Source organism: Mirounga leonina, unplaced genomic scaffold, assembly GCF_011800145.1.
Source record: "Mirounga leonina isolate KUSES-001 unplaced genomic scaffold, KU_Mleo_1.0 Mir_165, whole genome shotgun sequence".
Lineage (NCBI taxonomy): Eukaryota > Metazoa > Chordata > Mammalia > Carnivora > Phocidae > Mirounga > Mirounga leonina.
This window is the reverse complement of record NW_023270415.1, coordinates 45,862,077-45,888,067: the sequence shown is the minus strand read 5'-3', so window position 1 is coordinate 45,888,067 and position 25,991 is coordinate 45,862,077. Positions and strand designations below refer to the sequence as shown.

General features: G+C 37.2%; 1 protein-coding gene, 1 long non-coding RNA gene and 1 pseudogene across 3 annotated transcripts in view; 1 reads left to right on the top strand and 2 right to left on the bottom strand.

Moving 5' to 3' along the window:
* The window catches only part of VPS13B (vacuolar protein sorting 13 homolog B), a 767,339-nt gene that overhangs the window by 210,297 nt on the left and 531,051 nt on the right, over positions 1 to 25,991 (bottom strand). The window lies entirely within an intron of this gene.
* LOC118015063 lies at positions 9,512 to 9,843 on the top strand (annotated as a pseudogene).
* Positions 17,549 to 25,991, bottom strand: part of LOC118015066 — a 43,391-nt gene continuing 34,948 nt past the window's right edge. Inside the window, exon 2 of the long non-coding RNA XR_004680512.1 lies at positions 17,549 to 17,815. This is a non-coding gene — a long non-coding RNA (uncharacterized LOC118015066). The remainder of the gene's footprint in view (positions 17,816 to 25,991) is intronic.

Genomic DNA, 25,991 nt, shown 5'->3' with positions numbered 1-25,991 from the left:
CATCAGTTTGTGATATGCTCTTTGTGGATATGCTAGATGTTTCATTTGCTTTTTCCTCCAAGTAACACAGATTCATTAAAGAAACCATGGCCTGGGCGCCTGGGTGGCTCAGTTGGTTAAGCGACTGCCTTCGGCTCAGGTCATGATCCTGGAGTCCCGGGATTGAGTCCCGCATCCGGCTCCTTGCTCAGCGAGGAGTCTGCTTCTCCCTCTGACCCTCCCCCCGCTCATGCTCTCTCTCTCTCTCTCAAATAAATAAATAAAAAAATCTTTAAAAAAAAGAAACCATGGCCGATCTGAGAAAAAACAAAATCCTCCGTACTACCACCTTATCACCAAACATAACCAATGGTAATATTTTAGTGCACTTCCTTTCAGTATTTCTTCCCCACCTGTGCGAAGGTGCCCCCCTCCAAGCCCTGTTTGGTTATGATCATACCATAGAGCCAAACTACCCCAATTTGGCATATGCTAATATACTCTTCATAGTCGTTCTAAAAAGCTGCATAATACTTCATTAGTGTTAGGAACATCTGTTCAACCATGTTCATATAATTGGGTATTCCAGTTTTTAATTTTTGACAACAAATCTCTATGAAAAACATCTAACAATATTTCCTTAGAACAGGCTTCTAGAAGTGGAGTTACTAGGTAAATGGTCTAAGAAAATTTAAGGTTACCAATATTGTTAACACCGTTCCAAAAAAGGCTACATTAATTTATATTAACACCATCAATGGAAAAATATTCCCCAGGATATTGCTTGTCATTTCTTAGGCTTTTCTTTAATTTGATCAATAAATATAGTATCAGTTTTCCACACGGTACAAATTATCATGAAAAATGTTAAAGGGCTGCTAAATAATTCAAGATAATGATGCAACAGTCATTAAAATTTTTAAAATACTCCTTGCCTATTGATTTTAAAGTGGTTGAAGGAGATACATATTGTTAATAGAAGTCCAACACGAACTATATGAAGCAAAAACAACATAGCCCTATTCTTTGAAGACACTATGTCCTTTTCAATCATTCTTTCCGTCTGGTGCTATTTCCCTGCCTGGAGTGCCCCTCCTGAGCTTGCTGTGGCTGGCAAACATAGTTAGCCATCAAGACTCAGAACAAATGAGACTTGTCTGAGAATCGTTCTCTCATTCTTTTCCGGCTTGGCGATCCTAGCACTTTACACATACTTCAATTTTCTCCTACAATGTTCGGTAGTGGCATTATTAGATAGTGTTAAAACATTTACAGGCTTTAGAGGCAGATGGATGTGGGGTCAAGTCCATTACTTTCTGACTATGATTTTAGACAAGTTACAAACCTCTCTAAGGCTGTATAACCTCATCTGTAAAATAGGGATTTAAATTTGATCTCAAGAGTATGAGGATTCAATGAGCTAACTTGTCTAAAGAGGTCAGCACAGTGCCCGGTATACAGTAAGTACCCAATAATGGGCAGCTGCCACAGGCCTGTCTCTTTTACCAGGTGAAGGACTGCTGGAGGGACTGGGCCACACCATTTGGCTTCTGTATATCACTAAGGAGTACTGGAGAGCCTGGCATGCTGAAGAGAGGATCCATAAATGTTTGATGATATGTTAGTTTCTGATAGAATATTAAATAAAAAAATTGCTCTGCAGACTAGAAACACATGATTGTTAGTATATAAATACATGTGGACACAGACCTCCTCATATGCTGTACTCTTTAAGGTCTTTCTGGATATATTCATGGGCTCTTTCCTGATCTGTACTCTCCACCTTGTGGGCTGACCATACATCTGCTTGCTTATTTCACAGTCTCTGTTGGGTCCTCAGCCTCACACTGGGGACATTAATACTCAACTCACAAAGTTGCTTCAGCATTAAACGAGCTAATGTGTTGAACATACAGCATACAGCGGCATGCAATAAAAGGGAAGTCAAGAAAAAGAAGTCACCTTCTTTGTGAAGACTTCCTCAACCCTTCCAGATGGTGCTAGTCTTTCCAGCTTTTACACTTTCATAACAAACCAGTATTTTTTATCACAGCCCTTTTCACACTGTGTTCTGTCTTTGTAAGCAACTGAAGGAAAAAAATACCACTGAGCATGCTTGTTATTTGCTCAACGTTGTTAGCACATACCTACATTTTCTATACTAAGTGTTAACAGCCCTTTGAAGGGGGTAGTGTTAGCTCCATTTCACAGGTGAGGAAACTTAATCAAGAGGTCCAAGGTCAGTCAGACAATAGGCTATGGGTAAGAGGGAAGGCCATTAATATTCTTAGCACACACCCTGTAACATAGCAGAGCTTAATAATTATGTGCTGACTGAATAAACAAGTGAACATATTTAACTTAAAAATTCAGTAAAATAAAAAGTAAGGCAAGTATCAAGATAATTTAATTCTAAAGCTTTTTGTTATCCCTATTATACCTCCAGATCCATTACCAACTAAGAGTTCTCAAATAATACATGAAAAAAACTAGCCTAGGGTTTACTGCCCATGTTTTGAGGCCTTACAAACTAAGTATCTGTATACAACATAATAAAGAAATAATAAAGAATTCCTTTAGGTTGAGTTCTGTGGCAAACTCAAATCCAGAACTCAACCATTTTTATTCTATCAGGAAAGGCGACCACGGTTAACTCCAGGGGACTACTTTCTATGCACAGAGCATTCCATTTTCTTTTTCAGATTTACAGATTTGTATTTAAAATCTGGTCTCTCCTTCCCTAAAGTAAATTAAGGGTTCCCTAATGGTGGTAACATGACAAAACAAACCGCCTGTAGGTAGACATGGAGTGCCCAGCCCTGTTACGTGCTGAGATTGCCACAATTAGCTCTAGTGAATGTCAAGTAGACTGATCTTGAGATATAAATAACCAGCAAGGGCAGGACGGCAGCTATCAGCTTGGGTCACGCAGGTTATTGAACAGAAGTCAGATGGTAACTAATTCTAGTCACTACCGAGCAGAATGGAATTTGAACCAATGACCCAGAGATGAAAGACTCCCTCATTGGGAAAAAAAAAAAAAAAAAAAGTACAACCTTCTCGGTACTAGGAAACTAAATTCTTAAAACTGGGTTAAAAGCCAAGATTTCCTCCATTTTTCCAAGTTTCCACACTATTTGTAGCACTGAAATAAATAAGCTGATGATTTTTGAGACATATTTGAAAATCCATTGGTTTGTCACCAGTTCACTGCAGATTTATCTCTTATATTAGAGTATCTGGCCTGCTCTTGAGAGAAGTTTTATAATTAATTATGTGTGCTAGGCCCTAAACTTGGGCATCAATTTACTATTCCTTTGTGGAAAAAGAAAAGTTCACCATGTAGTAACTCTGAAAAGAACTTTTGCTTTATTATCGTCTGAGGGGACTAATAATTTAAGTTGTCAGAAAAGAGCAGTATCTGCTTGCTGTTAGTGAGCGCGGCAGAAACATGGGTGTCTGGGCAGCGCTGTTACCTCAGCTCTCCCACTCTTTACCTAACTCATTTAAAATGAACAATAAAAGTTTTCTTTAATTAGCTACTGGTGTGCATTAACATGATCATGATTAAACCATAAAAACCAACTGTACATTACTCTGGTCCCCTCTTCCATATGTTTTGAATTATTCTGTTTGAAAATGTACTTTGCGTCCCTTTTAAAAGTTCGACCTTCTGCTTTCAGAGAATTAAATGCATATTACTGCAGTGAAGAAGATAATGTTTCAGACCTCCAGGCATATATTAAACACACTGGCAGCACTTGAGACAAAATGCTTTACTTATTAGATACTTCCTATTCTAAACAGTGTCATCAAAGGCTAAAAACAAAATCCATATAAAAGCTGCACAATGCTTCCACACAGAACCCGTGCCAAAATCCCTGTACTTTCCAACTAATGAGGAAAGGATGTGTACTCTTAACATATGAATGTAAGATTTTCCAAGCATTCACTTTAGGAAACTGAGCTATTGATTCCATATGGGTTATGTTAAATGAAACTGTATTGGTAAAATAACCTTTAAGATATCTGGCATGATAACTATAATTAAACAATATTTAAAAGACTAAAACAAAAGGGAATTTGGTTCCACAATGGCTAATTAAAATAAAATGAAAAAACACAGCATGCCATCTATCAAGATAAATTGTTATTGTTTAAGAACTATTTAAATACTGTTAAAATATACTTTTAGATAAAATCTGAAAGAGCTGGAAAAATATTTGTGGCTTAAAAATGGATAGTTTGGTGAAGAAAAAAGTATAGGACTCTGAAATTGTATGCGGAGATAACAGCTTTAAAGCCTTGAGCACAACCAGATGGTACTTAAATTGGAGGAATTCTACAGTTTCACTATCAATGGGTTTCAATATGAGAAGATTTTTCAATAGCTAGGAAAACACGTCAAGTTGATAGTTTACTTCTTCGATCATTTCAGCGCATTTTCCCATCCTCGCAGCTCTCCATGGCACAGATACTAGCCACCACGGAGAAGGTGCTGAAAGCTGTCCTTGTAGTTGGGGAGCTGTAGCTAATTCCTCCTTTTCGTGTACGGAGATAGGTAAGTTTACTAGCTCACCCTGGAGTCTGGCAAGAGCCACAGTCTCTCAGGAGCAGTGGCTAAAACCATACTTAAGTATGTGACAGTACCAAAGAATGCATTAAAATAATTTCAAATGACATTAATTAGATGTTCTTCAGGGGCATTGTGGAGCAGAGAAAGATAAGCCTGACTGAAACTTCTGGTTTGGCCATATCGACATTTTTAGGAGCACATTCAAAAAGTCAGCCTCATTAATAAAAATGCTGCAAATAAATGGATATTTAAATCTTTTAAAGAAAACTATGTCGGAAGCAAACTCTTGAGAATGAACAAGGTGTAAAACAAATATAATTTTTGCTTTGACGGATGACAAAAAAGGGCAATTCAGCATCTATTCCAACGTTTTAATTCATATTACTTCTTTTAATTTCTTTATCATTTTAAGGAAACCTTAACTATACACGAACACAGATATATCTACATATTTTCCCATCTTCCTATCATAATTATGGTTCTATAACAGCAATACTGAAGTAGTATTTCCACCATGCAACAGTCATGCTTTAACCTTCATCAGAGTATCTTTTGCCAGTCACGAGATCATTACATCTTATAAATTATGAAAAAATCAAGTGTGAAACCACAAAATCAAAGTGACAAACATATCTGTATATCACTGTGACATCTATTCTAATTTTACTGTCCTTGCTAAAATGTAATAATGTTTTCAAAGAAGTAAAGATCTTACAAAATCAAATACAATAAAAAAATCGGTTAAAAAATCAGTTACAGTATTCTCATGGCTTCATATACTGGAGTTACAAAGGAGAGTTTTTACAAACTTGAAAAAATTATGTGCCTCATTGTCTAAACATTTGCAAACATACTCTTCTAGCTGTATCTTTTAGAAGTTTGGTTTTGGGGATGGGGTGGGGTGGTGCTGCTTGGAGAGGTTCCTTGTATATCCCTTTAACACAGAGACAGCCTATTCTGGAAGCTTTACAAAGTAGCAAATTGTTGTAACAATCAGCAAGACAATTCAACTTGATGAATTAATTTAATCAAGTAAACAACAAAATATATTTTTAAGTCTCAAATTTTCAGTGATGTCAGCATCGCACTTGATAAATGTGTTATTTTATACATGAATTACCATCGCAGCTCAGGGATGTGCTAGGTAAAATTTATCTAAGCACATTAAATTAATTAAAAAATTAGAAGAACAAATTCCATTCTATATGAAACATCTCCTTAAGTGTCACCAACCCATGTTGTTTTTTTACTTAAAAACCAAACTTGAACAAGCACTGTGTGCACTTGGGTACTACAGATACAGAGTGCTTCGAAAATCAGGGCTTTTTGTATTTTATTTCTCTAAGCCAAATGTTCTCCCAGATCCCACATAATATAATCGTTCCCAGTTGGATGGCAAAAAAAGTTTTCACAATACTGCAGTAATTATGCAAAAGAGCAGAACTAATGATACCCATCACTGCTTAACAAATAGAATGGTAAAGAGTACTATAGTTTCAAGTTATCCCTTTCATGAAGTTACTTTTCCGGCTCTTTGAAGTAACAGTATGAGGCCACTACCGCTTGCTAAGTATCAGTTCAAATATTCACATTTCGAGACCAGTGCTAAATGCAATAAAAGCAGCATGGAGATAGATAGTTCAGGCAAGGTTGTGTTTTACTGTAGCCCAAGTTTGGTCTATTGTTCTAATTAAAGTTGTAAATCACAAAAAGGGACCAGTTCTAGCGCTAAACGGACTATAATACCCTGATCATTATCAGTGTTTCAATATGATAAGCCAAACAAATAAAAAAAAGCATACACACCAACCTACCCACACAAGTTCAAATCCTACTTACTGAGATTTTATCTGCAGTGCTGACCTTTAAACTTCTGTGCCTGTCTGTCCTTTTATACATATATGATTTCCTAGCATAAGCTCATTTTCAGGAGCTTCTAAATTCATGGAAAAAAATTAGTTCCAGGTGAAACGTTGCATAGAAGGTCTTAACTCAGAAACAGTTTTCATTCTCTCTCCCTCTCTTTCTCTCTGTCTGTCACATAGAAAATTGGAATAGGTTGGTCATTTTTGTTCAAGGAGACTAGGTCTAATTGATTTATACTAACTTCTGAATTTAAGTTTGACTTGTTTGCTTTTTGTAATGAATTTGGTTCTTAAAAAATAAAACTTGACACATTCTGGGAAGTTGGATCTTTATCAAAACAGATGCCTTTACATCAGAAACAACAACCTGCTTTGAAATGGCCACGATGTTAATTCTTTTAAAAGTGGCTACTGTGTGTACAAGGTAACTACTCTTCATACTGATGATATCCAAGGTTCATTCCACTGATGTCAATGTGGAAACCATTTTGTTTCATGGTTGCTTAAAGATTTTCAATAGGATTAAATCAGCTGCAAGTCCTTATTATATCAGGGTTTACAATTGTGTCTGAGTTGGAGTCTGTTTCTCATAGAATTTTACTCAGAGACTGACTTAGATTGGCTCCTTAGAGCTAGTCTGATTTTACTAGAAACAACTGTATCACATCAGCCACTCTCATAAACTTGCCTTAAGATTGAATCAGCCCTGACCCTGAAGCAGATGAAAGTTTACCGAGCCTATGCATTCTCTGTTAAGAGTCACAGAAAATTTGGCATTTAGTTTCTGCAGCAGGGCAGAAGTAGAATATGCTTATTAACCATTCTAGTGGGCCTCTGCCTTGCAACTACGAACCTGATTTTCTGATAAGAAAACTATAGTTGAGCTTGGAGAACTTTCTATTGATAAAAATACATACAATTTCTTATTTTATCCTTCAAATCACACATACCCCTTTACGGAAACTATGTAGGGTTTATGGAAATGAAGCAAGAGCATGCTTTTAAAACGAAATTTCCCCTAGTTTTCTGTACAAGTTAAAAATAATGAAAATGGCTTAAGTGTATCCATAATTAACTTTATCCAGTAGCTGGTTTGTGCTGCCACACAGAACATAGTTATTTAACAAAAATACTGAGCTGATTTTCATTATTATATATTTTATTTACTAAGTCCATACAAACCTGGTTTGGTTAACTGTAGATTCTCCTCAAAGTAAACCTAATTCTTGGTATTCTCTACTATGTAGCTGATTTTATTGAAGTCCATCAAAACATAGGATAGAGGGTCACTTACAAACTTTTATTGGCTACCCTTTAACTTCATGATAGCAGATCAAATCCAAACTGAACTAAAGCTACATATGATTCTCTCTGTGTTCTCATATGTTGTCAATACCTTAATGATGCATGTAATGGACTTTCTATGAAATGCAAAATGGTCAAGATGTTAGAGAAAAACATTTGCTTATGCCCTGCAGCCAATTCTTCTTTTCCATTAGAAGAATTGTGTTCTGTGCTGATACTCCATAAAAATCATCACTAGGCCGAAATGCCCTTCCCCACAACTGCTTTGATCATAGCCTCTCCCTTTAATCCTTATAAACCTGAACTATTCTCTAAATCAGGTAAATTTCCTAACAATAGTTGAGGCCAGCTAGCCCTACACCACCAGTTAATTTTCATATGCTGATATGTCCCAAGTAATTCTTGCTGTTCTGAGAAAACAACTTGTAATCCAACATATATCTTAAGGATATTCTCAATCATGTGGAATTGCTTGAATAAACGTTCAGAAGTTAAAAAGAAAATGTAGATTAACTCCTCCCAAATATCAAGCATTATCTCTACAAACATTAAAGCAGTAGGTAAGTCTGGAAACTCCTGAGAAAACTTTCTCAAAAAGCTTTTTAATAAATTTTTAATAAATTTTAACCATAGTTGTTATATGATTACTAGATGACCTTATCAGAATGTCTCTTGTTAATACTAAATTTCAGATCATATTCATAACAGTTTATCAAATTAGCATCATTAAAGAGGAGTGTTCTCAGTATTTAAAGTTTATATGTCTCTAAACTACTTAAAGAATAAAGATATTTTTTTAATGATAGTTTTAAGGCAACGTTATTCAGTCAAGTATGGTTAATGTTTGGACTTTAGCTATAATAATTCTATCAGGATTAAATACTTCCTGAGCTTCTTGAAGATAGAGCCAATGTCAAAATTATTAAGCAAAATGTGTAAAACAATATTTCACATTATTCATTCATTCAACAAATTCTTATTCAACATATACTATGTTCCAGGCACGGCTAGGGATATAGCAGAAACAAAGTCCTTGCCTTCATGGAGTTTACATCCTAGTGGGGAAATCAGATCATAAAATTTTATGTACCCCCCCCCCCCCCCGCCGCCTGTATTTGCTGATGGACTGGACTGGACTGTTGGAATATTATGAGAGAAAGACAGGAGACAAAAATGATTTGATTTTTTTGCCTGAGCGATTATAAGAATGGAGAAAAAAGATTCTCCACGTTATGCAAGCAGCTTCCCAACTTATCTGTTATGCCAATGCTTTAATAAAATCTGACTTTCAAACTTTGCCTATTTTCCCAAGAATCATAAATGACCATAGTGATCTTCACACAGGGAGATGATGACACTCACCACCATACCCAACGTCCCAAAGGACTCTCTAGTTTACGACATCTTCCTAGTTCTTCTAGAAAACCAAACCCCCAATCAGCCAAGAACCATTCAAGGGAGGGCTATAATTAGAGATCGTTTTCTGGGGTTGGGCCTAGACCTCATTCTGCACAAATACTTGGAGGACAGAAGAGTGGGCCAAGACATGGAGTCATGCCACATCCCCGGAAAATCAAAATGGGATGCAGAATATTTCTTGGTAGGATTTTGGCCCTGGTACAGCTGAGACTAATGGAATATTAGTGAGTTGAGTAAGAGGAAAGGGAGAAGAGAGGGCTGAGCTCTTATAAGACCTAACTATTTCTGATTGTCTTTGAGCATTTCTACTTAGATGTTCCATTATGAGTATATGCACCTAAAAGATCACCATAGGTCCAAGTTGAAAATGGCAGTGGCAGGTAGGTACTGGGTTTCTGGGCTGCTAGGGTGGTCCAGGGCACAGCTGGGGTGGTCCAAGTCAAGAGTGATGCCCATGGCAAGGAGGGCTCAGCTCACATGTGGAACACCCTCACCTACTTCTTAGCACTCCCCGGTGTATGACTGAGCATGCTGAACGTCTTTCTCAATTGCCATCACAGAAAGCATGAGATTCCTGAGTTCATCTCCTACCCCCATCTCCACATCAGGTCCAAGCCCTTTCTCTGGAGAGATGGTAATCATACTCTATACCATAACTCTCACATGAATCCATGTCTGACTGGTTATGAAGATGAATAAAGAGAACCTGGATCACAACTCAGTGTGGACCACAGCACTGGTTTGGACCAGGACTCTGTACATGGACCAGAAAAGTATATGGGACCTTAAGTTCACCTTCCTTACTTATATCAAATACTGATCAGTATACTGATCTTCCATCCCTTTGCTCATGGCAGGAGACGGCTTCAATAAATAACTTACAGTAGTCAAAAAATAAATAAAAATAAATAAAAAACTAAAAAGATAAAAGATCACCATAACATTCTAAAATATCTTTTCCCAAAAATATCACCTTTATAACTTAACTTCTTATTTGTTCCCTCCCAAAAGGCTCAAATATTAACTATATCTTCCTGGTCCCTACCAAGTACTGCTGGTCATTCCTTCACATCATTAGTTACTCTTGCTGTTTCCTTTGTATTTTTTATTCTCACTGGCCCTTCCTGTTCTCCAATGGCTGAATACAAAAGTTCCTTATTAGTTTCTTTCACTGGTCTTTCCCTTTCCTAACCTATCCCATATAGCACTGCCAGATTACTCTTCTCAAAATATTTAAAATATTTACTTACAAACAGTTGTCTCACTAGAATGTAAGGTCCATGAAAACAGAGGACTTTTTGCATATTTATTTTTCTACTTTATCACTGGCACCCAGAACAGTGCTTGGTACACAGAAGGCATCCTGTAAATATTCAATGAATGAATTAAGAAAAAACCGAAATGAATTTTGCAAGGTGCTTATTTAGGTCCCTGGGTGAAAGAGTAGACACAAAGATCAGTTAAACTTGAAGCCTACCTTCTAGGTTAGAGATACTTTACTAAAGATGCTTTTAGAACACATCTGTTCCAAGACTGAAAGAAACCAGGATTTGGACTTGTTGAAATGGCAGTAAAGACACTGAGGCTGAAGGAACCACATAAATGAAGAGACAAAAGACAGGAAAGAGCATGGGTAAATCTATGGCAAAGGAAATGCCCCATTTGGCTCAAATAAAAGAGGTATTAATGGGAATAGTGGAGGATGAGGCTGCAAAGGCAGGATAAAGCAAGATTCTAGGTGGCAGGTTAATAAAATGGAATTCTTAGTTTTTTTTGCCGGTCTTCTTTAAAGCAGAGCCTTTCGACCACCAGAATCAAAATAATCTAGAGCACCTGTTAAAAATAGAGATTCCCAGGCCCCATGCCAAAAGTATCTTACCTGAAGGTGACACCTGGTGACCTACACTTACAACAAACTCTCAGTAATTTTTCTGCACATAATATTTGTGAAACATTGCTATATATAATAGAACGTTAAAAGAACTTTCTGAGCAAATAAATGACAAATGGTGCTTGAGAAAAATTAATGTGATCAAAATGTGCAGTGGGAATAGGGATTGGGGGGCAGAGAGGATGCAGGTAGCACCACCAGTTAGAAAGTAATTGGCCAATATGCACCCCAATGTTCATAGCAGCAATGTCCGCAATAGCCAAACTGTGGAAAGAGCTGAGATGCCCTTCAACAGATGAATGGATAAGGAAGATGTGGTCCACATATACAATGGAATATTACTCAGCCATCAGAAAGGATGAATACCCAACTTTTGCATCAACATGGATGGGACTGGAGATTATGCTAAGTGAAATAAGTCAAGCAGAGAAAGTCAATTATCATATGGTTTCACTTATTTGTGGAACATAAGGAATAGCATGGAGGACGTTAGGAGAAGGAAGGGAAAAATGAAGGGAGGGGAATCAGAGGGAGAGATGAACCATGAGAGACTATGGACTCTGAGAAACAATCTGAGGGTTCTAGAGGGGAGGGGGCTGGGGGGATGGGTTAGCCCTGTGATGGGTATTAAGGAGGGCACGTACTGCATGGAGCACTGGGTGTTATGTGAAAACAATGAATGGTGGATGACTACATCAGAAACTAATGATGTATTGTATGGTGACTAACATAACATAATAAAATTTTAAAAAAAGTTCATACATTTTTCACCTGAAGGTAATGTAACATTATGTGTCAACTCTATTTCAATTAAAAAAAAAGTTCATAAAAAAAAAAGTAATTGGCCAAATGACCAACATGGGGATGTGAAATTAAATAATATATGGTGTAGTGGGCATTTCCTCTATGACACCTTCCCTTTATGAGTCCACAATAACTCCTCTCTCTCCTATAATCCTGTAGGGCATACCATCTTTATCATTTATCTGGTACTTAGCATATGCTACCTTCTATTGCTATTTTCTTTTAAGCCTTTTGCTCTCTTAACTAGATTGTAGGATTCTTGGGTCCAGAAACACGCTATGTCCATTTTTGTAGATCCTGTGCACAAAGCATGTATATGAATGAGGTGAGATAAATATATTGGATGACAGCGATGATGGTGATTAAGTTGGCAATACTGATAACCTAACTAGTTGATTCCCTGATATTCTATAAAGCAATACCAATGCACCGATAACACTTATTTCATGCTTAGAATGTGCCTGGTATTTTTCTATGTGCACTTAGAATATGTTAGGCACTATTCTGTATCAACTCATTTAATCCTCAGCTCTGTAAAGTGGGTACTATTATTATCCCCATTTTAAGATAAACAAACTGAGGCCCAGATAAGTAACTTGCTCAAATCACACAAAAATAACACAAATGTTTATTAAATGGTGTAGCTGGGATTTGAACATTGGGAATATGACTCCAGAGCTCATTTTAAAATCATAATCTACATACTCTCTATTTCAGAATCTTATTTCTTTCATAGCCCTTACCACAATTTGAAATTTTTAAACCTTGTTGTTTTCGTTACTATGTCTCCCTACTAGATGGCAAGATCCATAATTGCAGGGACTAGTTACTTTAGTTCACTATTATATATCTAGTGTTGGACACATAGCAGATACTCCACAAATACATGCTTTGTAAATGAATGAATGAATGAAAAAAAATTAAGAAAAAAGTAGCAGAAAAGAGTAGAGGAATGAAGCAACAGATACCATTATGAGTACCTAAGGGACTAGCAAGGCTTTTATTACTGCAGATTTCAGACAGATGGCTTCCCAGAGAAAGCCTTCATCAATACATGAATGTATTTTGAAATGCTGAAAGAAAAATCCATTTGCAAGGTGCTGAGACCAGGTGTGTCTATTTTGGCAAATCACTGTATTCAAGAACAGGAAGCAGAGCTTGGAGATAGAGCACTGCACTAGGGAACTGAAGACCTGGCTGAGTTCTACTGTTTCCACTAACTCACACCTGTGTGCAGCTATGTGGGAAAAAACTGTCTTTGTTCACAGCTTTCCTTTTGTCGACATGGAGTTAAAATAGGGTAATCTAGGCCAAATTCAAATTCTCAGTTCGATGTATCTGAATCATGCTTCTTAGAGCTGGAAGAGGTTCTGGAGCTCATTGTTTCCAGAGATTTTCAAACTACTTTTTAGCAACAGTACTCTTTCTTCAAAGAAAGTCTATGGGGTGATGGGGTAGTGGGTGAGAACAGATAAAAGCCAAGTTGCCCAAGTTTTATCGTGAGTGTGATATGCATGTGGATTTGAGGGCCACAAAACTCAAATCTGCTACTGGTCAACCACCCCTTGATATAATTTTTAAAGAGTTTTTATTTAAATTCCAGTTAGTTAACATACAGTGTAATATTAGTTTCAGGCGTACAATACAGTGATTCAACCCTTCCATACAACACCCAGTACTCATCACACCAAGTGCACTCCTTAATCCCCATCACCTATTTTACCCATCTCCCCACCTCCTCCCCATTCTGGTAACCCCCAGTTTGTTCTCTATAGTTAAGAGTCTGTTTGCTCTCTCTCTCTTTTTCCCTTTGCTCATTTGTTTTGTTTCTTAAATTCCACATATGAGTGAAATCATATGTGATTTGTCTTTTTCTGACTGACTTATTTCACTTAGCATTATACTCTCTAGCTCCATCCATGTCATTGCAAATGGCAAGATTTCATTCCGTTTTATGGCTAATATTCCATTGTATATATATATATATATATGCCACTCTTCTTTATCCATTCATCTGTTGATGGACATCTGGGCTGTTTTCATAATTTGGCTATTATAGATAATGCTGCTATAAGCATTGGTGTGCATGTATCCCTATGAATTAATATTTTTGTGTAATTGTTGGATCATAGGGTAGTTCTATTTTTAACTTTTTGAGGAACTTCCATACTATTTTCCAGAGTGGCTGCACCAGCTTGCTTTTCCACCAACAGTGCAAGAAGGTTCCCCTTTCCCTATATCCTCACCAACATCTGTTGTTTCTTGTGTTGTTGATTTTAGCTTCACAGGTGTGAGGAGATAGCTCACTATAGTTTTGATTTGCATTTCCCTGATGATGAGTGATGTTGAGCATCTTTTCATGTGTCTGTTAGCCATCTGGATGTCTTTCTTTGGGAAAATGTCTATTTGTGTCTTCTGCTCATTTTTTAATTGGGGTATTCATTTTTTGGGTGTTGAGTTGTGTAACTTCTTTATATATTTTGGGTACTAACCCTTTATTAGATATGTCATTTGCAAATATCTTCTCCCATTCTGTAGTTGCCTTTTAGTTTTGTTGACTGTTTCCTTTGCTGTGCAGAAGCTTTTTACTTTGATGAAGTCCCGATAGTTTATTTTTGCTTTTGTTTCCCTTCCCTCAGGAGACATATCTATCTAGAAAGAAGTTGATAACGGCTGATGTCAAAGAAGTTACTGCTTGTGTTCTCTTCTACGATTTTTATGGTTTCCTGTCTCACATTTAGGTCTTTCATCCATTTGGAATTTATCATTGTGTATGGTGTAAGAAAGCAGTCCAGTTTCATTCTGCATGTTGCTGTCCAGTTTTCCCAACACTATTTGTTGGAGACTATCTTTTTCACATTGGATATTCTTTCCTGTTTTGTCAAAGATTAATTGAACATATAGTTGTGGGTTCATTTCTGGGTTTTCCATTCTGTTCCATTGATCTATGTGTCTACTTTTGTGTCAGTACCATACTGCTCTGATCACTACAGCTTTGTAATATAGCTTGAAGTCCAGAATTGTGATGCCTCCAGCTTTGCTTTTCTTTTTCAAGGCTGCTTTGGCTATTTGGGGTCTTTTGTGGTTCCATACAAATTCACAATCAGTAGAATTTATTTCTAGGTTGCAAGGGTGGTTCAATATTTGCAAATCAATCAATGTGATACACATTGTTAAAAGAAAGTATAAGAATCCTATGATCCCCTCAATAGGTGCAGAAAAAGCCTCTGACAAAGTACAACATCCATTCATGAAAAAAACCCTCAACAAAGTAGGTTTGGAGGGAACATACCTCAACATAATAAAGACCATATATGAAAAATCCACAGGAAATATCCTAAATGGGGAAAAATTGAGAGCTTTTTCTCTGTAGTCAGCAACAAGACAGGGATGCCCAATTTCACCACTGTTACTTAACATAGCACTGGAAGTCCTAGCCACAGTTATCAGACAACAAAAAGAAATAAAAGGCATCCAAATCGGAAGAAGTAAAAGTTTTACTATTTGCAGATGACAAGATAATACATATAGAAAACCTGGAAGATTCAACAAAAAAACCAGAACTTATAAATTAATTCAGTAAAGTTGCAGGATACAAAATCAATGTACAGAAATCTGTTGCATTTCTACACACCAATAACGAAGCAGCAGAAGGAGAAACGAAGGAATCAATCCCATTTACAATTGTACCAAATACAAGACGATACCTAGGAATATACTTAACCAAAGAGGTGAAAGACCCATACTCTGAAAACTATAAAATACTGATGAAAGAAATCAATGAGGACACAAAGATGTGGCAAGACATTCCATGCTCATGGATCAGAAGAACAAATACTGTTAAAATGTCCATACTACCCAAAGCAAACTACACATTTAACGCAATCCCTATCAAATTATCAATAGCATTTTTCACACAACTAGAACAATCCTAAAATGTGTACGGAACCACAAAAGATGCTTGATATATTTTTAAATATATGCTTTATTGAGATAATAATTCACATGCTATATAATCTATTTAAAGTGTATAAATCCATGTTTTTTTCTTCCAAATTTTTATTTAAATTCCAGTTAACATACGGTATAATATTAGTTTTAGGTGTACAATATAGTAATTCAATACCTCCATACAACACCTGGTGCTCATCTCAAGTGCCCTCTTTAATCCCCATCATCTATTTAACCCATCCCCCTGACTACCTCCCCTCTGGTAACCATCAGTTTATTCTCTAGAGTTAAGACTCTGTTTCTTGGTTTTCTTCTCTTTCCCCTCTCCATGTTTTTTTTTTTTTTTTCTTAAATTCCATATATGAGTGATATCGTATGGTATTTGTCTTTCTCTGACTGATCAACTCCATTTAGCAGGATACTCTAGCTCCATTCACGTCATTGCAAATGTCAAGATTCTGTTCCTTTTTATGGCTTGGCTGAATAATATTCCATTTTATGGATACACTACATTTTATTTATTCATTCATTAGTTGATGGGACACTGGGTTGCTTCCACTTTTTTGTTATTATGAATAATGCTGTTATAAATATTTAGGTACAAGTTTTTGGGTGGACATATGTTTTCATTTCTCTTGGCTACATACGTAGGAGTGGAATTGTTAGGTTATATATATATATAACTCTATGTTTAATCTCTCGAGGAACTGCCAATTTTCTAAAACAGCTGCAACATTTTACACTTTCACCAAGGGTATGAAGGTTCTAATTTCTCTACATCTTTACCAACATTTGCTATTATCTGTCTTTATGATCACAGCCATCCTAGTGGGTGTAAGGCAGTATCTCACAGTGGTGCTGATTTGCATTTCCCTGATGGCTGATGGTACTGATAGTTTCTTCATGAACATATTGGCCATCTATATATTTTCTTTGGAGACATGTCTATTTTGTAATTGGGTTATTTGTCTTTTTATTATTTACATGTGAGGATTCTTTATATATTCTGGATACAAATCTCTTACTAGATAGGTGATTTGAAAATATTTTCACCCATTATGTGGGCTGTCTTTACACTCTCTTAATTTTGATGAAGTCCTATTAACTAATTAGGTTGCTTGTCCTTTTTGTGTTATATATTTAAAAAATCATTGCCTAATCCTTAGGCCACAAAAATTTACACCTATGTTTTCTTCTAAGTTTCATAGTTTTAGCTCTTACATCTAGGTCTTGATCCATTTTGCATTAACTTTGTACACTGTGCTTCTTATTTCCATAAAGTTGGTATTAATATCCCCTCTTTTATTTCAGATTTTAGTAACCTGAGTCTTCTTTTTCTTGGTAAGTCTAGCTAAGAGTTTGTTACTTTTGCTGATCTTTTTAAAGAACTGAGTTTTGATTCTGCTAATTTTCTCTATTGTTTTTTCTATCTCCCCTTGACATTTAATAGAAGCCTTAGAGAAAGTGAAGAGTTTGGCACTAAGGCAGTAGGAGTTTCCCACTTTTTTTTTTTTAAGATTTTAATTATTTATTTGAGAGAGAGAATGAGATAGAGCATGAGGGGGGGAGGGTCAGAGGGAGAAGCAGACTCCCTGCTGAGCAGGGAGCCAGATGCAGGACTCAATCCCGGGACTCCAGGATCATGACCTGAGCAGAAGGCAGTCGCTCAACCAACTGAGCCACCCAGGCGCCCAGGAGTTTCCCACTTACGACCACATTGTCTGGGATGGTCTAGGCCAGTCCTTTTCCTACCCGTTGTTTTATTTATTAATATGTACAATACTGTTTCTCAAATTTTCGTGTTCAGATGATAAGTTATATGGTCACATACCAAGAGCCCTGGCCTAAAATGAGATTTCCTGTGGGCTCTATCCAGCTTCCTCCCAGTCCCTTTTCTTTGAGTATTCTTTGTGGTCCTGGCCTCAGCTATAAAGTAAAAAAGTGAAATAAGGATGATACAAACCTTGAAGAGACACACTTGCAGCAAGATTGGTGGGGAAAAAAGTTTTTGAGAATGTTCGCCAACTAACAAAAAAAGTAAAAGAATTAGTCTTTGTTCGTGTCTCTCTCTCTGTTCTTTTTATTCTTTTATAAACAAATATAAACTGTGGTTGAAGTCATAGACAAATATTCTTTTTTTTTTTTAAAGATTTTATTTATTTATTTTGAGAGAGAGAATGAGAGACAGCACAAGAGGGAAGAGGGTCAGAGGGAGAAGCAGACCCCCCGCTGAGCAGGGAGCCTGATGCGGGACTCGATCCTGGGACTCCAGGATCATGACCTGAGTCGAAGACAGTCGCTTAACCAACTGAGCCACCCAGGCGCCCCGACAAATATTCTTATGAACTGCTGTGGATGAAGCAGTCTGTGTTCATGGGTTACTGACTTTCCCATGGGACAGGGTCCTAGATTTTATTCTCCATCTCTACCTGTGCACATACTCTTCTTTAGTGAAGATAGCATACCTTAGTACAATGCCACCCTTTTGAAAGGGAAGGAATATCCTTACTCTTGAAAGAGAGGTTACAGGTCTAAGGGCTTAAGAAAAAAACAGGGGATCACACTACTCCCTTTGGCTACTTGCCTCCCACACTTAATCAGACCCAAATCTATGAGATGCCAATAACTCACTTTCTATTCTATTTGTCCTTTCCCATTCTTTTCTAGACCCATACTCTCCAAGGAGCAGGAGATGGTTTTTTGATTCCATCTACTTCAGTGCCTCTGCTTTTCCTAACACAGCCAAAGGCAAATATGCAGACAAATACACTTTTATCAATTATTGCAGGGTATTTCATTCACAATAGGGGTCAGGAAACTGTACATTCAACATTTCTAGAAAAACTCTCCACTAATCAAGGAGCACTGAATATATTTTAATGTACTTTATTTGAATCTTAAAATCTTTTATTTGTATCTTATTAGTCTAGAAATCTGATCTGTTGTGTTGGCTTGATTACTGCATGTTACTCACAAGACTCCATTTTATTTTAACCAAATGTGCTTATTTTTTTCCTGCTATATTGGTCTTTAGACTTTATTTAAGAGAAGATATTTTAGGAACTGAAGTTTTAAAATATTTTACAAGAACTTGTTTGTTTTGAAGATTTTATTTATTTATTTGACAGAGAAAGACACAGCGAGAGAGGGAACACAAGCAGAAGGAGTGGGAGAGGGAGAAGCAGGCTTCCCTCTGAGCAGGGAGCCCAATGAGGGGCTCGATCCCAGGACCCTGGGATCATGACCTGAGCCGAAGGCAGACGCTTAATGACTGAGCCACCCAGGCGCCCCAAGAACTTGTTTGTTAACAAGAATTTGCTTGATATGAAAGTTAAATCACAATGAAAAAATCTGGTATGTTCAAGGTTTTCACTGGAACTAAAATGCTCATTAAAAGTTATGGAAAAATATTACTGCTATGTTTGGCAATAAAACACAATGATGAAACAAAACTTCCTTAACAATGTAAGGACAGTGGGACAGTGACTCAAGGCACTGGCAGATATTTTGATACTTAATGTAGTTCACAGAATACCAGTTGACTTTATTCTTAGGAACACATTTAAAAAATGGCAGTGATGGATTTTCAGGCCTGGTTACACCTACCAGGAAAATGACGCAACCATTATTCACCTCTCCCAACTATGGTTTTTACTGGCATCTTCTATGAGTTACACTTTGGCACTCTTCTAAACATCATCAGGCCACAAGCTCAGTCTAAATCAAATATTTTTACAAACTAAACAATCCAGTGCTAAAAACTACCCAAGTTACAAAGACCTAATGCTGTTTCCGTTCCAAAGAATGGGCTATTTTATAGAGGAAAAAATGCTTACTACATTAAAAGGGAAATGGTGCTTTAACCCCCCAAAAAACTAAGCCGTCCAGAGCGTTAAAAAAACAGGATCAAACCATAACCTGCTAATGACCTTTTCCAATCTCTGTATCTTATGAGATAATAGATTGTTTAGGTAAGTTAGTTCATCTAGTATTGGGTCAGTTAAGTTAGATTCATAAAAAAAAAAAAAAAAAAAATTCTGTTCATAGCCATAGCTTACATCCTTAATTCTGGCTAACATTCTTGCAAGTACGAGTGACTATTCACATTATTATTGCAAAAGAACGAGTCCAAGTATATGTCCTACTGATGATAGGTGAGTACCATTACCTCTGCATGTGGAGAGTATCTGATTTTCAAAAAGCTGAGGGAACGCAGACAAGCAATGCTGGAAGTGAAACTAACAAACCAGTGAAACTTTCATTTTCCTACATTAAATACAGACATAGTAAAGCATATTCTGTGTACTTGCCGCACGTTTTAATTTGAAATTAGTTATACAGTGCCCTGGTACATAACAGGCATGTTGAAAAATACTTGAATGAATGAATGCAAAATATCTCCTTCCCATATAAATCTGGGAAAGCGATATCATGTCAAGTGACACATAAGTAATATTTCGGAAGCCATAGCAATTACATCATACATTCTCCTTTCCTTTGAAAAACAAAGACCATCAGTCTTTACCTGAGAAGTTTTATAACTGGACTAACCATTCAGCTCTACTGATCTTTCTTCTTTTTTTTAAATCTCTCCCACTTCTATCACCTCTATTGATGTTTTCATCGCATAGGGCATGATATTGGTCAACTGCTGTCAGAACCAGCATAGGAGTACCTCCTCAACAACTGTAAAATCTTTGCTAGAGATTTTCATTAAATACATCCATCATTTATTCATTTAACAAATTGGTATTGAGCTTCAGCTATGTGCCCAGTAATTTTAGGCATGGAGGATGTATCAGTGAACAAAAAAACTGAAACAAACCCCCAAAACCTGTTCTTGTGGAGCCTATATTCTAAGAAAGTAGAAGTAATAAATATAATAAGTCATATAGTATGTTGGTAAATCATAGGTGGTATGAGGAAAAGAGCAGTCAGGGGACACCAGGATTTCTAAGGAAGGACAGCAATTTTCAAAAGCATAGTCATGCTAGGCCTCATTAAGAAGGAGACATCTGAGCAAGCGGCTGCTGGGAAAGGTCCCCACAGAGGCCTGGTGACAGGAATGCTCCAGAAGCAGCCAGGGGGCCAGTGTGGCTGGAGCAGAGTAAGCAGTGGAGAGTGCAACAGAAGAGGAGGGCCAGATCATACAGGCTTGGAAAGCCATCGTTGTAAAGGCTTTAAGTTTTCTCTGAGAGAAACAGGAGCCAGTGAAGAAAGCTTTTGAGGGAACAATAGAATCATTTAACTTAGGTTTTAAAAGAATCCCTGGCTGTGGTTTTGAGACTATGAGGCAGGGAGAATAGAATACAAAAAAGGAGATGGGTCAGGAAGCTACCTACTTGGTAATCTAGGTGAGACATGATGGCTTGGACCAGGGCAAAACAGCGAAGGTGGTGAGAAGTCGAATTCTGGGTATATGTTGAAGGTAGAGCCAACAGGATTTCCTGACACATTAGATATGATGTATAACAGAAAAAGAGGTGAGTATGACTTCATAAATTTTGGCTTTAGCAACTGGAAAAATGGGAGTTGTCAATGACTGATATGAAAAAAGACTATGGGTGGAGTAGGTCTGAAGGAAGAGAAAGATCAGGGGTTCCATTTTGAACATGTTAACCTCATACAGTGAAATGCCATAATCCTCACATTACCATCCCAGGTCATTCTCCTCATCAGACATTTATTTGCAGATTAAAAATAAGTCTATGGCCTTTCACATTTTTAGGCATTCGAGCTAGAGTTGTACTGGAAACCTTACATATCTTTTATTCATTAGAACCAACATATCTCTCACTGCAGTAGCTGGAAATTCTAGTCTACCAATTAGAAATGAAGAGAAGTTCCTGCTTGATTTCACTTACTAAAACCAAATGTGTTTATAGCTTCTTGTCTCCTAGGTTCAAGAACAATTTGGGCAAGATGAAATGGCTCTGGAATTGGAATCTGAGGATCTATAGGTCAAACTTTGGCTCTTCCACTTATCTGTGATGAGATCTTAACATCTTTGGATCTCACTGATGACAACATAAATAATACACCTACTTTGTAAGGATGGTGTGAAATTAAATTAAATTCTGTAAGTGAAAAAGTTCCATGCATTGTAAAGAATTATACCAATGTTAGAAGCTATTAATATTATTGTCTATGGCTTGCAAAACATTTTACACCTGACTTTTCTATTGTTTTTGCTCATTCATTTATTCATTCATGCATCCCACCATCTTACAAAAAAGGAATGAATGTAGATGGAAGTTCTTGGAATAATCTCTTAACAAACTGGTGAAAGACTTCTGAGCAACTTTCTGGGGGTTTCTTTACCCTTTTCACCCTATGCCCTTCTTTTTTTTTATTATTATTTTTTATTATTTTTTTAAAGATTTTATTTATTTATTTGAGACAGAGAGAATGAGATACAGAGAGCATGAGAGGGAGGAGGGTCAGAGGGAGAAGCAGACTCCCTGCCGAGCAGGGAGCCCGATGCGGGACTTGATCCCGGGACTCCAGGATCATGACCTGAGCCGAAGGCAGTCGCTTAACCAACTGAGCCACCCAGGCGCCCTCACCCTATGCCCTTCTAAGAGTTGCTTAGATAATAGTTACCTTAATGATTTATCTTATGTAGGACTGATTCCTTAACAACAAAATCTGCAACCAAACATCCACACTAAAATGAAAGGACAAAAAAGCCCTGGTAAAGTAACAGCAGGCAGCCTGATAAAACAGAAACAGCAACGAAAAGTGGGCCATGTTACACATTACTGAAGAGTCAACTGGACTGATTCCAAGTCAGAACAAAGCTAACTCTTAAGATATGACCTGTGAGAGATGAGAACAATGATATATGACAGGAGAGGAAAGAGTGGGGTTAATGTCAAGGTCTTGGCCCTGACTATTGTCAATTTATTTTGTAAGAACTTTGGCCTGCCCTTGATGGTCTTTCATTCTTATTTATGGAAAAGAGAGAGTAAGCAAGTAATCTTACTCAACCATATGATCATATGCAGAGAGGCTGGGAATTTTGCTGACAAAAGAGGGTAGGTGCCCAGTTTTGGGAGATGAAGGTTTTTTATGAATCTTAGTGAGTTAGCAACAGAACAGATTCCTGTGTTCTTAAACAAACAAAATTGTGGTAAATAATCTCAAACTTTAACAACTTTTCCCTAACTGAAGGAGTCTGTGATAAGGATCCTGTAGTAATTCCTTCTGCACTATGTTCTCAGACACAACTTTAGTAGGGCATTTCTTCATTTAGTTACTGATGGGGGTGTATTCTGACAAGGTGTGAGCTCTTTCAAAGTCAGGAAGATATTATAGTCATCCTTGTAACCACAGAACCCCTGGAACATACATTATAGATAGTCAATAAAAGTCATTTTCCTGATTCTCCTTCTATTCTCCAACCTATTTCTGAAAGGCTAACTCCAGAGCTCTTGTAGTGAGATCTCATATATACTTCATTATCCCTTTGTGTCATGGGCTGCTCATACAAAATCTGTTAATGAATGCCAAGCAATTTCAAGGCAGGAAACCCAGAATTTCCAACCCAATATTTCCTTATAAAGAAATGAAATGCTTGAGACATAAGGGGACAGTATCATTCCTGAAATTAACCTGAATTGTCATTTTGATTACACTTTGCTGTCTTGGGAAGAGGAATTTTGGATTGGTATTTCTGAGTCATCCTTGATGTTTTTTATTGCAACACTGTCATTCTTGTAAATTCATTATTCTCAACACATCATCATAAAAATATTCAAACATGCAAAAAGATGAAATAATTTTATAGTAAGCATCTGTATACCTATAACCTAGATTCTCTAAACAACATTTTTTTGTTGGTCATTTGTTTTAGTAACCATCTAGGGATGGAATGGGTCTCAGCAGGGAAATAAAGGCACTTTTATAAACTGATTATTTATAATTTTAAGAATCAACAAAAATTTTAATAACTATACCTTTATTGAGTTCTTATGTGGTAAGTCCTTTACCTACATTATTTTTAATCCGTACAAAATTCCTATAGGGAAGCTGAGGCTTACAGAGTTAAGGAACCTGGCTAAGTGCCATAGCAGCTCTCTGAAAGCTAGACTTAAGCCCAAACTCATAGTCTTTGATATTCCATACTAACCCTAAAAACCAAAAGGGGAAAAAAGAAAACCAAACAACTGAAGCAGACATTATTGGTTACCTGTCCATCATCCTATTTTAATTTCCCCTATTCTAAGAGAAATCTAATTTTTCACCCCCCGACCCCCAACCCCGTCCTGTGTCTCAGGGAAAGTTAATTCCACCACCATAATTCGGGGTGTAACAAGTCCCTTTCCTGTGCTTGGTTCAGAATATAGGCCCAAGCTATTCAGAGAGGGAACTCCCTAAATCAGAGGGCTTGGTTCAGGAATGGCCATGTGACCCAATTTGGTCTAATAATTCATGGGAAGAAGTTTCCTCAGGGCTTCTGGGGAAAAGCTTCCTCACCCCTAGAGAGCTTTGGGAAACAACTGGATGACAGGAAGTACAGACACAAAGCTAGGAACTATTAAAGCTACAGTGTGACTACGAGGACAGCAGTCTAAGGATGAAGCCAAGAGGAGTGTAGCAGAGGATGTCAAAAGAAAGGAAACTATACGAGACTGAGGTGACCCTCAAGTATGCCCTAGGTCTGGAGTACAAGGTATGAAAGCCAATAAATTTCCTTACTGTATAATATTTTTGGGTTTTCTGTTATTTGTAGCCACAGACATCATAGCTGATTGGGAAAACTAGCCAAAGGAATGATACTTTAAAAACAAAATTAATGGGGTGACTGGGTGACTCAGTGGTTAAGTGTCTGCCTTCAGCTCAGGTCATGATCCCAGGGTCCTGGAATCGAGCCCCATATGGGGCTCCCTGCTCAGCGGGAAGCCTGCTTCTCCCTCTCCCACTCCCCCTGCTTGTGTTCCCTCTCTCGCGGTGTCTCTCTCTGTCAAATAAATAAATAAAATCTTAAAAAAAAAAAACCCAAAATCAATAACTAAAAAAAGAATTAAACAGCTAAAAGAGAACACAGTTAAGGATTATATTCACAGGGCTGTATGAAGGGCCCACAGAGTTGGGGAGGCTGCAGTTAGTCGGTATTCTGTGGAACTTCATTCCAGGGTTGGGGTTAGCAACAGCAACAGCAGTACCCTGAGGCTGTTCATGCATAGAACTCCCAGGCCTTCCCTTAAGAACAGTCCTTATATTTCTATCAAAGATTATAAAGAAATGAATTCTTGTCAGGCTAAAAGCCTGGGTGAGTTCTTGCCAGCAGTACCCCCCACACAGACTACCACTTTGTCACCTGATACCAACACTTTCCCTTCTACTCTCAAGAATTTAATTAAACTGGAAATCAGCAGACCCAGGTTCTAATACTAGCTCTGTCCAATTACCCTTGTTGCCTTTCTAGGATGTAATTTCCAAACCTGAAAATCCCTGGGATTGCTCCACATAGCAAAGGGTTGGATATTTATGAAATACACATATAAGGAATGATTAAGGAAATACAGTGTGTTTGCTACTGCACATTGGTATGAGTTTTTTTTTTTAAATCAGTCACTATTAAATAAGAAATAATGCTAAAGTAATTGCCAAAATATCACAGCGAGAATTTAATATTAATATTAAAGGTAATATTTATTACATTAGCAAGCAAAGTGCAGCTTACTGAGATGCCTACTTTTTTGGAGAAATGGGGTATCAGAAAATAACACAATGCAATAGATCAGAGACCATGGATCAGCTGCCAGGGGCTGGATATAAAGTTGGTAGCCAACAAAAGTGGGAGAAGAGAGGGAATGCACAACACATTTCTTCTGCTTAACAATTTTGCCTGAGCTGGGGCTGGCACTATTTATTCACTTGGCCTTCTTAAAACAACAAAGCCTAGAAATGAGGGTAGAAAAGTTGCTTATAAATCTTTCAATGTGATGGATGTCTAAGTACAGGCTCATGTTGTACTCTTCTTTCTTGTAAGAGTTATACCCAACTCTATCCAAAGCAAATATGTATGAATAAAAAAATCTAGGTTTTACTATTTCAGAGCAAAGTTATTTGTTGGTATCTCATACCATCATCCTTCGTTTTTAATCTTAAAGTAGATCAAACAAATATATGAGGAATTATCTTTGAAATACAGGAAAGAAACCATTTTAACTCCAAATTTATTTGCCCATTTGAA